The sequence below is a fragment of the Haemorhous mexicanus genome, chromosome 2 (assembly GCF_027477595.1).
Source record: "Haemorhous mexicanus isolate bHaeMex1 chromosome 2, bHaeMex1.pri, whole genome shotgun sequence".
Lineage (NCBI taxonomy): Eukaryota > Metazoa > Chordata > Aves > Passeriformes > Fringillidae > Haemorhous > Haemorhous mexicanus.
The window spans coordinates 80,907,450-80,920,688 of NC_082342.1; the positions used below are offsets into that span (position 1 = coordinate 80,907,450).

Consider the following 13,239-nt stretch of genomic DNA (forward strand, 5'->3'; position numbering starts at 1 on the left):
TAACTTCCACATACGACAATCAGAAGATTATTGTAGTGAGCTGTCTGTTGTTCATATTTTTTAAAATATTTTAACTGAAAGTTTATAGCAGAAGAATTACTATATATTTAGAAAAAGCTTGTTTGACATGAAATCTTTATTGAGTATAAATCTCTACAAAGCAAAATTCAAACATCATGGCAGTTTCACAGGTTTTCCTATTATAATTACCTTTTTCTGCTTTTCATGGGCTTAGTGTATACATAACAATGGGGAAATAGATTCTGGCACCTATCAGCGGGTAGAAGAAATGCATTTGAAGGACACAATAATGAGGATTCCTAAGAAACTTTGGTACAAGTGGCCTTCCCACAAGTTTGTTGCATCTTGCTGAATAGCAGCCACTAGCTGCCACACATGGCTGACTTCTTGAAGAGTTCTAGGAGGGTTTGATTCATTGTTGTGACTTTATTAATACAAAATCATGAACCTGAATTAACCAACCAATTTAGATAAGACCATCTGTTGTCTAATAAGATGTGACTGTAATTTGAATAGTGGTTTTATAATAAGTGTATTACGGGATGAAGGACAGGCAGATATTAGCTTTGTCTCATTAGCTTACAGAAAAAAAAGTAGTTAGTTTGCCACTGTGGAACAGGGAATATTTTTCTTTAAGTCTTAGAGCAGTTCTGTGTATAAGTATACCCCCCCCGCCCCGTCTGTCTTCTCTACCATACAAATAACGTCAAAACTAAAAAGAAAATAGGATTCAGTGCACCTTCTGGAACACTCTTGTGGCACCTCCTTAGTGGCAATAAATCCATTTTGCTCTTGTTTGGTTCTTTATGGTGCCACTGGAAACCCTGACTGCTGTGAAGATGAAAATGCTGCTAGATTGCCTTCTAGTTCATCAACATTATGTCAATGTCTTCTGGTTTTGCTTTGTTTAGTTGCCTGGTCTGGTCTATTACAAGAGAGGAATGTCAGCTAAGTACTGAGAAAACCTGTCCTTTTCTAGGTGTCTGGCCATGAGAAAAGGGACAAAGCAGATTGTAAAGCTGAATTGTCAACTCAAACTCTCCCTAAAGCTTTCTTATGTTTTTATATGGATGTTAGATAATGCTGTAGAGTAGATTAAACTTTACTACTCACCATTATGCTTTTATTGAACCTCTAAAACTGAATATTATAGAACCATTGTCCAGTTAAGTAACAAGGATAAACCTTTTCTTTGGTCATAAAAACCCAAGCATTAATCCATATGAATGAAGATTAAGACAGAAATAAGTGCAGATTTGTCTGTCACTGATTTTCTAAAAAAAGAAGAATGTTGTGTATTTTGTATAGTTTCTGGTTGAGCTGTTGCTTCCTCTCATATTTGAGTGATCTTGAATCCAGGAAAACAAAAGATATAATTAACAAGGAATATAGTACTACTAATTAGAAGGTTGTATTAAACACCAGACTGAGTGGTGCAGTCAGCGTGCTGGAGTGAAAGAATGCCATTCAGATGGACCTTGACAGGCTTGAGAAGTGGGCTTGTGTGAACTTCATGAAGTTCAATACAGCCAGCTTAAAGGTCTTGCACCTGGCTTGGGGCAATCCCAAGCACAAATACAGCCTAGGCAGAGAATGTATCAAGAACAGCCCTGCTGAGAAGAACACAGAGTGTTTGTGGATGAGATCATGAGCCAGCCATGTACGTTCACAGCCCAGAAAGCCAAGCACACCCTGGGCTGCATCACAAGAATCGAATTAAAAACCTTTTCCTGATATCCAACCTAAACCTCTCCTAATAGAGTTTAATGCCATTTCCTCAGGTCCTGTCACTTCTCACCACAGACAAGAGATCAGCAGATTAAGGGAGGTAATTTTCCCCCTCTACTCTGCTCCTGTGAGATGCCACCTGGAGTACTGTGTCCAGCTTTGGGGATGGGAAGGATGTGGACCTGCTCAAGCAAGTCCAGAGGAGGGCCAGGTAGATGATCACAGGGCTGGAGCACCTCCCAAATGAGAGCAGGCTGAGAGAGTTGAGGTTGCTCACTCTAGAGGAGAGGAGGCAAGAGAAGGGCAGCCTTCCAGTACTGAAGATGGACTCACAGAAAAGCTGGAAAGGCCTTTTTCCAAAGGCCTGTTATAGCACAAGGGAATTGGCTTTAAACTAAAAAAGGTAGGTTTAGATTACACTTAAGGAAGAACTGTGAGGGTGATGAGTCACTGGAACAGAGAGCTTGCCAGAGAACTTCTGGGTGTGGCATCACTGAAAGTGTTCAAGGCAAGCCTGGATGGGGTTTAAACAACCCGGTGTAGTGGAAGGCATCCTGCCCATGGCAGGGAGTTTGGAAACAGATGATCCCATCCAGAGGTCCCATCCAAACCAAAAAAACTCAAGAGTTCCTTGAGATGTATATTATGATGGGAAAAATTACATCAACAGGTTTTGCACTTCCATGTTTCACAACATGTAGATACAGGAATGTAAAAGAGCAATTAAATACAAAGGTCTCCAATTTCCTTTTTTTCTCTGTTCTGTTGCTACTGCCTTCAGAGTCTGAATGCTCAGCTTCAGGAACAATGCTGAGCCTGAACACTAAGGCACCTTTTTGGCAGTCAGCTGGCTATCCCATTGCTTAGTCAAAGACAGAAAACAATCCAGTATCTAAGAGAGAACGGTTCTGGCACCAGGCTAAAGGTGAGCTGTAACATGCAGGATAAGACCTTCCTTGGATATCGGAAAAAGGGCACACTGAGCTTCAAAAGCCAGAGTGCTTTTAATCCTCCAGGAAAGCAAAGAATCTGAAACTGATTCTTTTTATGAAAAGATCCAGTTATTGTATTGACTTTTTCAGAGAGGGCGGACAATGAGTTTTCTGTAGGATTTAATGAAGTATCACCAGAGAAGAAATTACATAATATGAAATCTTTAGACAAGATTGAAAGAGCACATTTTGTATTTACAGAATGGTGAGGATTCATTGCAGCTTCCCATTTCCTAACAAACCCTGAAGTGAAAACGATGTCTCTCCATAAATCCTACTGTATCATATGGACAGGGAGCTGCTTTATGCTCCCATTCATTTGGTTTTAAAGCTATAAAATAGTATCCACAAAATTTTCTGAAGCATTTCATTTTTTGGTGATTCTGTAAAAAGTTGTAAGGAGTGGGAAGCCTTTTGTATTTACAAGAGCAGAAAGTCTCAGGCAGCAAATACAAGCTGAGCAAAAGAAAATGTATTGCAGGTGCTGATTGCTGACTTGGAGAAGATCAGAAGGTTCTTTGCACATTAAAAAAAAATACACATCACTAGCAGGGCCACAATTTGAAAGCAATATTGCAGCAGCATCGTAGTCGTGTTCAGTTTATTTTCTCTGTGTCTCAGTGTGTTTTTTCCTAATAGTACTTTTTTGGATTTATGACTGCAATCAAAAGGCAGCATTTACTTCCAAGGAATATGCAAGGCTTAAAGTAAAAGGAAATTGTTTTTCAGCAAGGGCTCAGATATGTTAAACATGTAAGGGTTTCATTTAATGGTTTTATGTGGAAGATACTTTAGGGCAAGGCTTGTTACATCTGTTACACCTTTTAAAATGGAATATCATGTCTTGTAAATATTAATTCTGTTGAATACCAGGAAGCAGGCATTGAAGCCTTTGGAAAGGGGAAGGTAAAAAACTCTTCTATTTTAAAGGGAAGGTTATAGTTGAGGTTACTTCAGAGTGTCATGAAAGTGTGGCTGTACAAGATTTAGTGACAATGTAAGGCCAAATTAATGCAAGATCAGTGGCCTGACTATTGATTCTTATCATGGGATCCTGCTGAAATGAAGTCATTATTTAATTATACTTTTACTTACACTATAAATTGCTCCCAGAATAGACTGCACTTGATTTTGATGTCTGCAGCTCCATCTTCACTTTTCTTTTGTGCCCATAAATAAGTAGAGAATGAATATAAGCACTCCACAAAATTTCCATTGCTTGTACTTCACATGCTGTCATTTTCCCAATGTTTTGATTCTTCTATTCAGAACACTTTCTGATACCAAATAATTCTGGGTACAGAAGTCTCTGAAGACTGTGAAAGCAAAATTTCTCTAAATTTGATTTCTTCTTGAGTGTTTTAAAATATTTTCTTTCACAGTCTCTTGAAGTAGACTAAACTTACTGTTCATACTAAAAGAAGTAACTTAACTGGGACTTAGAAGAACCTAATAATTGCTTTATTGGGACTTAAGATACAACAGCAAGGCTTTGCTATAGAAGTCAATATGGGAAAGCTCAAGCACTTACAGAATATCAGCAACATTCACTGAACAGTCGAAATTGCATTGTTTCCCTATTTTATATTATCAGTTATCAATATCATATATTTATATTTGATTCTCTTGATTCTGAATCAGATCTGTTTGGAAAATGTGTGGTAATAAAACTTGTAATTATTTCAGGTTAACTTTGTCTTGTGGACTAAGCCCCACATTTTTATCAAATTACACAGATTTGAAAACCCACCAATTGAGAAAAATAATTGCAACGGTTCTATGTTAATAGTTGGACTCTTTTACATTTTTCAACCATATGATGCCATGAAAATGTGACTTGTTGTCATTGTAATGCTACTGTTTGAAAAGCAGCATGTAAAAATGGAAAGAATTCACATTTTAAATGCAGGATTATGCTTCTCATTTTTAGAACATGGAAGTATCTACTTCTGTGCTTGTATAATGCAGTGAAAGCACAGTCTTGCTCAGAACAAGAATCTTAAATAAATAGCAATTTTGAGGAAAAAAATCTCAGCTCATTGGAATAAAGTTTCATAAAAAAGTTGGTGAGAGATTTAGAATCATGGGATATTGAGTTGAAAGTGACCCACAAGGACACAGCTTGTGGCCTCACATAGGACCTCCCCAGGAGTCACACCATGTGCCTGAGAGAATTGTTCAAACATCTCTTGAGCTCTGTCAGGATGGTGCTGCGACCACTGCCCTGGGGAGCCTGTTCCAGTGCCCAAACACCCTCTGGGGGCAGAACCTTTCTCTAATATCCAACCTAAACCTCCCCTGACACAACTCCAGGCCATTCCCTCAGTCCTGTCACTGATCGCCGCAGAGAAGAGATCAGTGTCTGCCCTTCCCCTCATGAGGAAGCTGTAACTGCAATGGGGTCTCCCCTCTCCCTCTCCTCCAGGCTGAACAGACCAAGTGACCTCAGCTGCTCCTCATGTGCCTTCCCCTCTAGGCCCTTCACCATCTTTGTGACACCTCCTTTGGACACCCTCTAAAAGCTCTATATATTTCTTTTATTGTGGTGCCCAAAACTGCACACAGGATTTTTGATCAAAGCAATGAGTAAAATCAATCTGCAGAATTTAATCTGTTTTTCATTGTATCCCACCACATTTACAAAAGCTTCATCTCCACAACTCCTTTTTTGTTTTGTACACAGTATTTTTTTCTTTTTAAATAAAAGAATATAAACTTAGATCTTTTATAGACATAAAAGATAAATATGTAACGAAACAAGCCCAGCCTCTGCAAAGCTGTACTGTACGCTAGGTCAGATCTCTAACTCTTACTTAGCTCATATTGTGGACTTTTCTGTTAGAAACATTATTCTCCTTTTAAAACTTCTCTTATGAGAGGGAAAGAGAAAAATCAGCTTCTTAGATGAGTAATTAATGAAATAGCTTCCTTTAATAACCATCTTGAGTTGTCACTTGGTATTTAGGCATTCAAAAAATAAACAAATAGAATGCAGTGCATAAGGGGTTTGTTTGCTCATTCAGTAGCATGGGATTAGCCATTAAATGATAATATAGCAAGATCATTATGTTAAAATCCATAATATTGAAGAAATTTCTTTTCTCTCCTGTGCACCTATGTTCATAAGTAATGGTGTTAAAATTTTCACATTTTCAACTACTACAGAGGGAATATATAGATTTTAATTGGAGCAATAACATGTAAAGCATTTTGTTAGCGCTTTTCCTCTGAATGAAGAAATCCAGCTATAGAGAATTTTTTTGTAGTTCATTTTGTCTTTCAGTGGCCTTGACAACTGTAGGGTGAGAGAGAGGTGTGGGAAGAGAGGTTGATTCCTGTGCTTCAGGATTTCAGTCTTGGCTAAGTCTGTTTTCTTTTGTCTTTTTTTTTTTTTTTTTCATTTCTTTAACTTTTTCTCATCATAATAGGTGCCCAGCAGTATTTTTGTTCCATCTCTAGCAGCAGCAATGTCACTGATCTCACCATTTTGTGAGTGTGTCCACACAGCCAGTCAGGAGTCTTACAGGTAGAACAAGATATAGGAATGGGAACAAGATATATGGCTTGCAAAGGACTGATTATAGTATGAATCTGCTTCCTGGAGTACTCTTGTACAAGGGAGCATTTTTGCAACGTTATTTTGTACATTTTTGTTCCAATGTTATTTGCCAAAGCTGTCTTTAAAGCCGTGCTGATTTCACAGTGGTATTCCTGTTGGCTTCTTCACTGAAGGTGAATAATATTGCTGCACTGAATAATATTGCATCTCTCCCATCTTGTGAAATATCTTTGTGTTTTGGACACGACAGACTTTCCTTAGTTTTAAAAGGTTTGGAAAGAGGTTGTGGTAGAGTAGCTGACAGTTCATCCATACCGGAGATGATAAGGATGAGACATCATTCTGCAGGCATTATAAATGGATATCTGGCACTGAGAGTGCCTTTATGGTTTGAGAGTGTTTATTCCTGTGGTTCTGGAAACCAGACCACTAGGTGGATTATATTGCTGTACATAAATTGTATTCCAGCATGTTTAATAAATCAGGTGGCTTAATCAAATAGAGACAAATGGCAATGGAATAGCTTAAATACAAATTTACTGCCAGGTAGCCATTAAAAAGCATTAGATATATTTTCCTTTTACTGGGTTTTCTGACTTAGCCAGCAATAAATTCAGTCATTTTTCACTTAGAGACATGGGTCAAATTGTTATTCAGTCCAATCTGTGTGGTCTTTTGAGGTTCAAGATGAATGGGTTTTTTTCATCCAGCAAGGACTGTCCTCTTATTTTACAAGCTGTAGAGCTTCTTTCACTTTCTTTAAGGAGAACTTGGTATGCTGAGGGAGAAATACACAAATCCCTTCCTTGGTCTAGTTGCAGGTGTGTTAAGGACCAGTGCAGTCGATAGTACAATCAAGACTGCCCTATTTTTTTTTTAGAAAGACACTGACAGTCAATTGGAAGAATGACACCAGCAGGGACAAGGGCAATCCCAGGTACAAACTTTCCCCCTTTTGCCCTGTGTCTCAGGCTGAGATTTCAGGAGTTCTCCATGGAGACCATAGCTGTAAGCCCTCAGTCAAGGGCTGGAATTGTGGCCATTGACTGCATCACCAGAGGATCTGTGGAAGCATGATGGATCCAGAGTCCACCTAAAAAAAGATGAAAGCACACAGGGTGGTTTCATGCACACAGGGTGGTTTCATGCACATCCTCACCTGCAGCCACGATGTGACCACAATTGCTGGAAGCACTGCACTTTTGGGTTGATGCATGGAGTGGATGGAGGAAATGATTACTCCTTCCCATGTCTTCCAAATCCATTTAATATAAAATCTTTAAGCTGGGGATGTATCAGAGAATAAAGTGATAAGAAAAGATGATGCACTTGATCTTAGCCAACAGCTGGGAAGTGTGCATCTGGGACAGGGGCTTCAGTGCATACTGCAGAGCACTTCTACCCACTGAGGATGATATAGGATCAGTGCTTCCAAGGGCTGTTGGCAGATCTAAAAGATGACACATAAAAGAATGATTTCTTCACCTGAGAAAGTAAGAACTGTAAATCAATACAATTACAGTAGTTTCATAGAGATAACTGAAATTGCTGGGGTTTAAATTACTCTGGCAAAATTTCTGAGCAAAAGAAAATAATTTTAGGCTATATTGTTTACCTCCTTATTATCTTCTTTTATTTTTCTCATTTATAGATCTGCTGCCTCTTAGATACTAGTCAGCCCTACACAAAATGAATTTTCTTGCTCAGTTTTGGGTAAAGGAAAAAGTAATCTGAATAATATCTTACCTGCTGAGAATTTATGAGGAACAAGATATTAGAAATATTTCCATATGATTGTAGATGCTCTTTCTGGTTTTTACATCAACCTAAAATTCAGGGTAGGTTAAATGAAGATTTAATAGCAAATTTCACATACAGACCATCTCTAAATAAAAGAAAAAGTAAATCTGATTATCAGATTTATTTTAATAGATTAGGTTTGATCTGCTTCCTGCAGGCATAAACAAATAACCAGCTTAAACTTGACAAATTGTCTTTTATTTGGTATTGCTTCTCTGAAATCGATGCTACAATGTCCTTACTTTCCATTGGAATTATTTCCCAAAAATTACAGTGCCCAAGGTATATTATTATAATACTAGGTATCATAATGGCAATTTGCTGCTACAGTTCATCCTTCTGCTATCAGGGAAAAGACAATGTGTCTAATTTTAGTTTTTTTAATACATGATTTCAGGTTTTCTTATCTTTATATGGCTCTGAGTGTGAAGAAGGAAGAAAGTTGAATCTTTGACACAGGACTAGTTTGTTTTAATGTGTCAAAAACATTCTCTGGGAAATTATATACTTGACTTCATATCATGTAGTCATCCAGTGCTAGTACTTTGTACCATGTTTTTCTTTAGTGTACAACTCAGAGACAAAATGCTGAGAAGAATCCTTTTTCATTGAAACATTTATTCTCCTAACTATTCTTGTTTTAATCCCCCTCCCTCTGTTTCTGTTGTAGTGTCTTGGAAGTAGGACACACAGACACTAGGGAGGATCCCTCTGGTTTTTATGTTTTATGTCTATAGGTAAGGAGTTATGAGGAAGGGATTAAAAGGGAAATAAAAGAAAATAAAATTTTGATATGAATATTTACTCTCAGCCATGCAGTTCTAAAAACTGCAAGTGTGATACTCAGCAGAAATGTGAGCACACATCCCATAAACAGGTCATTCCAGACCATAGTCATCATCCCAAGGTGCACTTGAGCATCTGCTAAATATTTCATGTATGGTACTTATATTTACAAGTAGCTCTCTGAAAACCTAACAAGAATATTAGAAAGACCATAAGGAGGAAATGTTAACATGAAGCTGTAGGACGATCTCACGTGACTTGGGCCCATGTAATGTGGTGGGCATTTATGGGTCCTATAAATAGGTGGTGAACTATTTTTAAAGTATTGCTCTGCTACTGTGCTACTGAATATACTACCAAGACTTTGTGATTGATTATTGGAACCCAGCAAAGTATCTGACTATATCCTTGCTGGGATACCTTCAAGATCTGACATCCTTCTTCCCTTTAGAACTCAAGGGAATTGTTAAATATTTCTGCATATCTGTAAATATTTCTGTACTTGCATATGATTCACACAGAATTTGTTTCACTGTCCTCTCTGTTGTGTTCCATCTTGTTCTTAATTCACATAATGACATTAAAAAGGAGAATAAGCAAAATATTACGTTCTATTCGGTCCGAGAAAATTGTACATCTTGCTTTTTACTGGGCTGCAGGGTCTTCAGAAAACAGTCCCTCTTTAAAGCAGGCTTCTCATTCCTTAGTGCCTTGATGGCTGTGTGTTGTTCCTAACCTGTCTCTGACACAGTGACCAGCTTACTGGGAATAATCAGAGTGAATGTTTTGTTTCAAACCTAAGCACTTTTTATTTGGTCATTTGATTTTCATGGAGAAGGACCAAGAACATGAGCAACTTGAATAATCTTGTTTGATTTCAATGGATGTTCCTTAGCCTCTTTTCCCCTATAGCCCCAGGCTAGTAATGAAATTTTACCACTTGAATTTACCTGAAAACTGTTCAATATAGGAATATGATGAGGCTTAACAAGTAGGCAAAGCCATCAAACTTGGACTTCCCTGCTTCATTACTCCTACAATTTTATTTCTTTCTCTAGTAAAAATACTCTCCTTTTAGTACTGATCTACCCAGCTCCTACCTTTTGTCACTGTGAATATGCAGCCCGGACAATTCACCAATTACATGGAAAAACAGCTGGAAGGAATCTATGTCTCCTTACTTGCTGTTTCTAGGAGATTGCCACTGTCAACTAATTCCAATAGTGATCACATTACTATTTAGTGACCACCTTACTATAAACTTTAAAGTGTCTTTTGCATCTTGACTCCATGTTTCTCAGAGCAGGAAGGAGTGGGAACAAGTTGGGTCAATCTGTTGTCACTTGTCACCTCGAATTATTGCATAACTTATCATCAACCAAGACTGCCAATATTATGTATGCATTTATTTCTTTCTCGTGAGTGTGTTGTTGCTGACACTGCACAAATAAGACATCCCACAGCCCTTTCCACCACTCTGATTCATGCCCTTTTTAAGTCAGTGAAACAATTCACACATCAGTAGACAGTGAAGGAGAGGTGCTTGTGAGTACTTGGGAGTGATCAGAGCAGTTTTGCTGCGCTCCCTCTCTCTGAGAGAACTGCTTTTCTTCTCAGGTGCGTTTTTGGTTGGCATGGTGAATCATAGGCAATCAGCAAGAATGCTCTCAGGTATATAGTCTGCATTTAAACTTCGTGGGTGTTGCAAGTAGGATGACTTTGACCATTCTTCACATCACTTTCTTATCCAGATACTGCTGCACAAAACGTCTAAGTGCACGATTTGATCATTATCTCCTGCTGTGACAGTTCTCTTTCTCTCAGAGCTTTTCCTTCTGCTTATCGGGGGATTTGATTTCCAGATTATCAAGAACTTCCCTTTCTATTTATGATTTGTACCTGAGCAATACTTAACCTACTTCTCTACAGCAGGTTTGTTTTTTTTTTTTTTCTCACAGGGAGCATGAATCTGAAAGAAATGAGCCCACTCTCTTTTAAGTGAAAGGCAGTTTAGATTTTTTTGCTCTGAGAGGAAAGCAGAGAAGCTACTTTTTATTAAGAAAGTGTCTTAAAGTTTATGTTCCAGAAGAAATGATGGGGTTTGAAAGCCTTATGGTTGTGAGATTCCTTCTTTGTTTCTGTGTACTGGAAAACATTTCATCCTTTGGGAGTGGATGGAAGAAATTATTTCAGAGATTTTTTCACCTTAGTGTTGTCCTCAAAATTCTAGGAAAATAACAGATGGAATCTGTACCTCAAATTCTGTTTAATGTGGGATTACTCTAAAAACAGATGAAAAAGATAAATATTCTTCCACAAAATTTGCAGGGCAGATTTTTCAGCTCAGTGATATCTCATGGGATGTAAATCCTTGTTCCTGGAGTATTTTCTCAGCTTGCATGTTTGTAAGCCAAATAAATTTTCACTTCCCCCAAGTTTGTTTGAATTTAATTATGTTTCTGACAGGTGAAACAGGATTTAAGAACATTTTAATATTTATATCTGAGTGTTCAAACATTTTATTTTGTAAAAAAAATATTCTTTAAAATGTCATTCAGAAGTGAATCAAGAGATTAAAAAATAAACTTTACACAAAATATCTTGTGACTGCTGCTTTTCAAGTGGTTTTCTAAATTTAGATTTTCTGTATTCAGATCATCTGATAAGTAATTTTCCTAGTTTCCTAAAAATAGGGGTGGCTATTCTTTTTCTCTGTAAATAGAGCTTCAATCTCACCCAAGTAAACATCTGAACATTTTGTCCTTGTCTTTTTTTGCTCTTGACTTCTGTAGGGAAATTGTGAAATTCCCCAACTCACCTCTCCAACAGCTTTTTATTATTTGATCTTCAACCTCCTGCTGTAATCTCTTAGAGACTTCCAGCCATTATTTTCATATGGCCACTTTCACAATTACATGTTGTGATAACTTAGGCAAATTATAGATAAGAGTGATGCCCATAGGCAGTGCTCAAAAATTCTGATGCATAACTTTTAGGGGTTTATATACTTAAATCCCTTTATAAAGGAATTCCTTTGTTCCTTGTAATATTTCATGTTTTCTCATCTGCTAAATAGAGGGGCAATATTAGTACATCTTCCAGAATTATGCACACTCTGGAACACAACTGAGATGACAAAACAAGTCAGAAAAATGCTTCAAATTTTAATAGGCATTAGAAAGAAAAATAGTTGCCATGTTTCTCATGATTTCAAAGTCATGGGTACTGGAAAAGGACATCTCAGTTGGACAAGAACAATGGCTAAAATTTTCTCCTCTTTCTTAGTGCTGCATGGTTTGTTATCAGGTTGTAAATGTGTCATTTTTATTGCTATGTTATAAAACTTATCTAGGATTCAACTATATTGACCTAATTTTTTTCTAATTATTTAATGACTGTGTTGTACTAATCATTATACATTTGCTAGAAAAATATTTTCGGGGATATTAATATATTAAAATTAAAATGACCATGTTTTGTCTCCTCATATTAATAAGATGGACTAGCCCAGGATTGTGGGAATTTTGCAGCTGCTTAAAGGGCTGTAGTTTTTTTATTTTCAGTTTGATATTATTCAAGCACAAAGTCATAGGCACTAGTACAAAGCTGTAGTACTTAAACCAGCTCTTCTAGCTTTCAGTCAGCTGGGATGAAATTGTTAAAAAGATAGCTATTTTTGTCTTTAGGAGGTTAGTATTAGACTAGACTTTTGGTTGATATAAGCAAATATTCTCAAATTTAACTTTTACAACATAAATTCCTAACTTGGCATGGCTGATGCAATACTTCTATTTTTATATCAGATTGTGCTATAAAAGCAGTGAACTGAGGTCTTAGCTTCTACGAGCCAGTCTGAAGCAATGAGAAGTACTTCAATAGAGCATTCAAAATCTTATTAATATTTCTATGTAGTTATAATTGGATACATACAGACATCATTTCAGCTGAAATACACTGAAAAGAACTTTCTTGATACCTTGGCTGTTAAATTAAATCAGCAATAACACAGTGTTCATGAAAACAGCCAAAATATGGACAAAAAGAAAATTTAATTACTTGGATCCAACAGTGAGCAGATCTTTTCTGAAGAAAAGAAAGAGCAAAAGGAACAAAACCATCATTACCAGCTAAGCTTTACCTGCTTTTCCCAGTAATATAAACAACCAACAAAAAAATCAATAGGGAGAAATTGTAACATGTTGAGAAGATAATGTGAAAGGAATATGGCAAAAAATAGTCACTGATTGCGCTGAAGTTTAGTCATTGTCCTGAAGTTAATTAAAGATGAAATTAAAGAAAAAGCTTAGGATGTGTGATCCAAAGGTTTCTAATAATCTTGTGTGCTCTATAAAG

The 13,239-nt window shown here is 37.1% G+C and overlaps 1 protein-coding gene and 1 non-coding gene across 2 annotated transcripts in view; one reads left to right on the forward strand and one right to left on the reverse strand.

Annotated features, from left to right (window-relative positions):
- Nucleotides 1–13,239, forward strand: part of GPC6 (glypican 6) — a 715,829-nt gene that overhangs the window by 495,854 nt on the left and 206,736 nt on the right. The gene's annotated exons all lie outside the window — the stretch shown is intronic.
- Nucleotides 7,470–7,658, reverse strand: LOC132324344 (U2 spliceosomal RNA). The gene has a single exon (XR_009485594.1). It is a non-coding gene; the product is annotated as a U2 spliceosomal RNA (small nuclear RNA).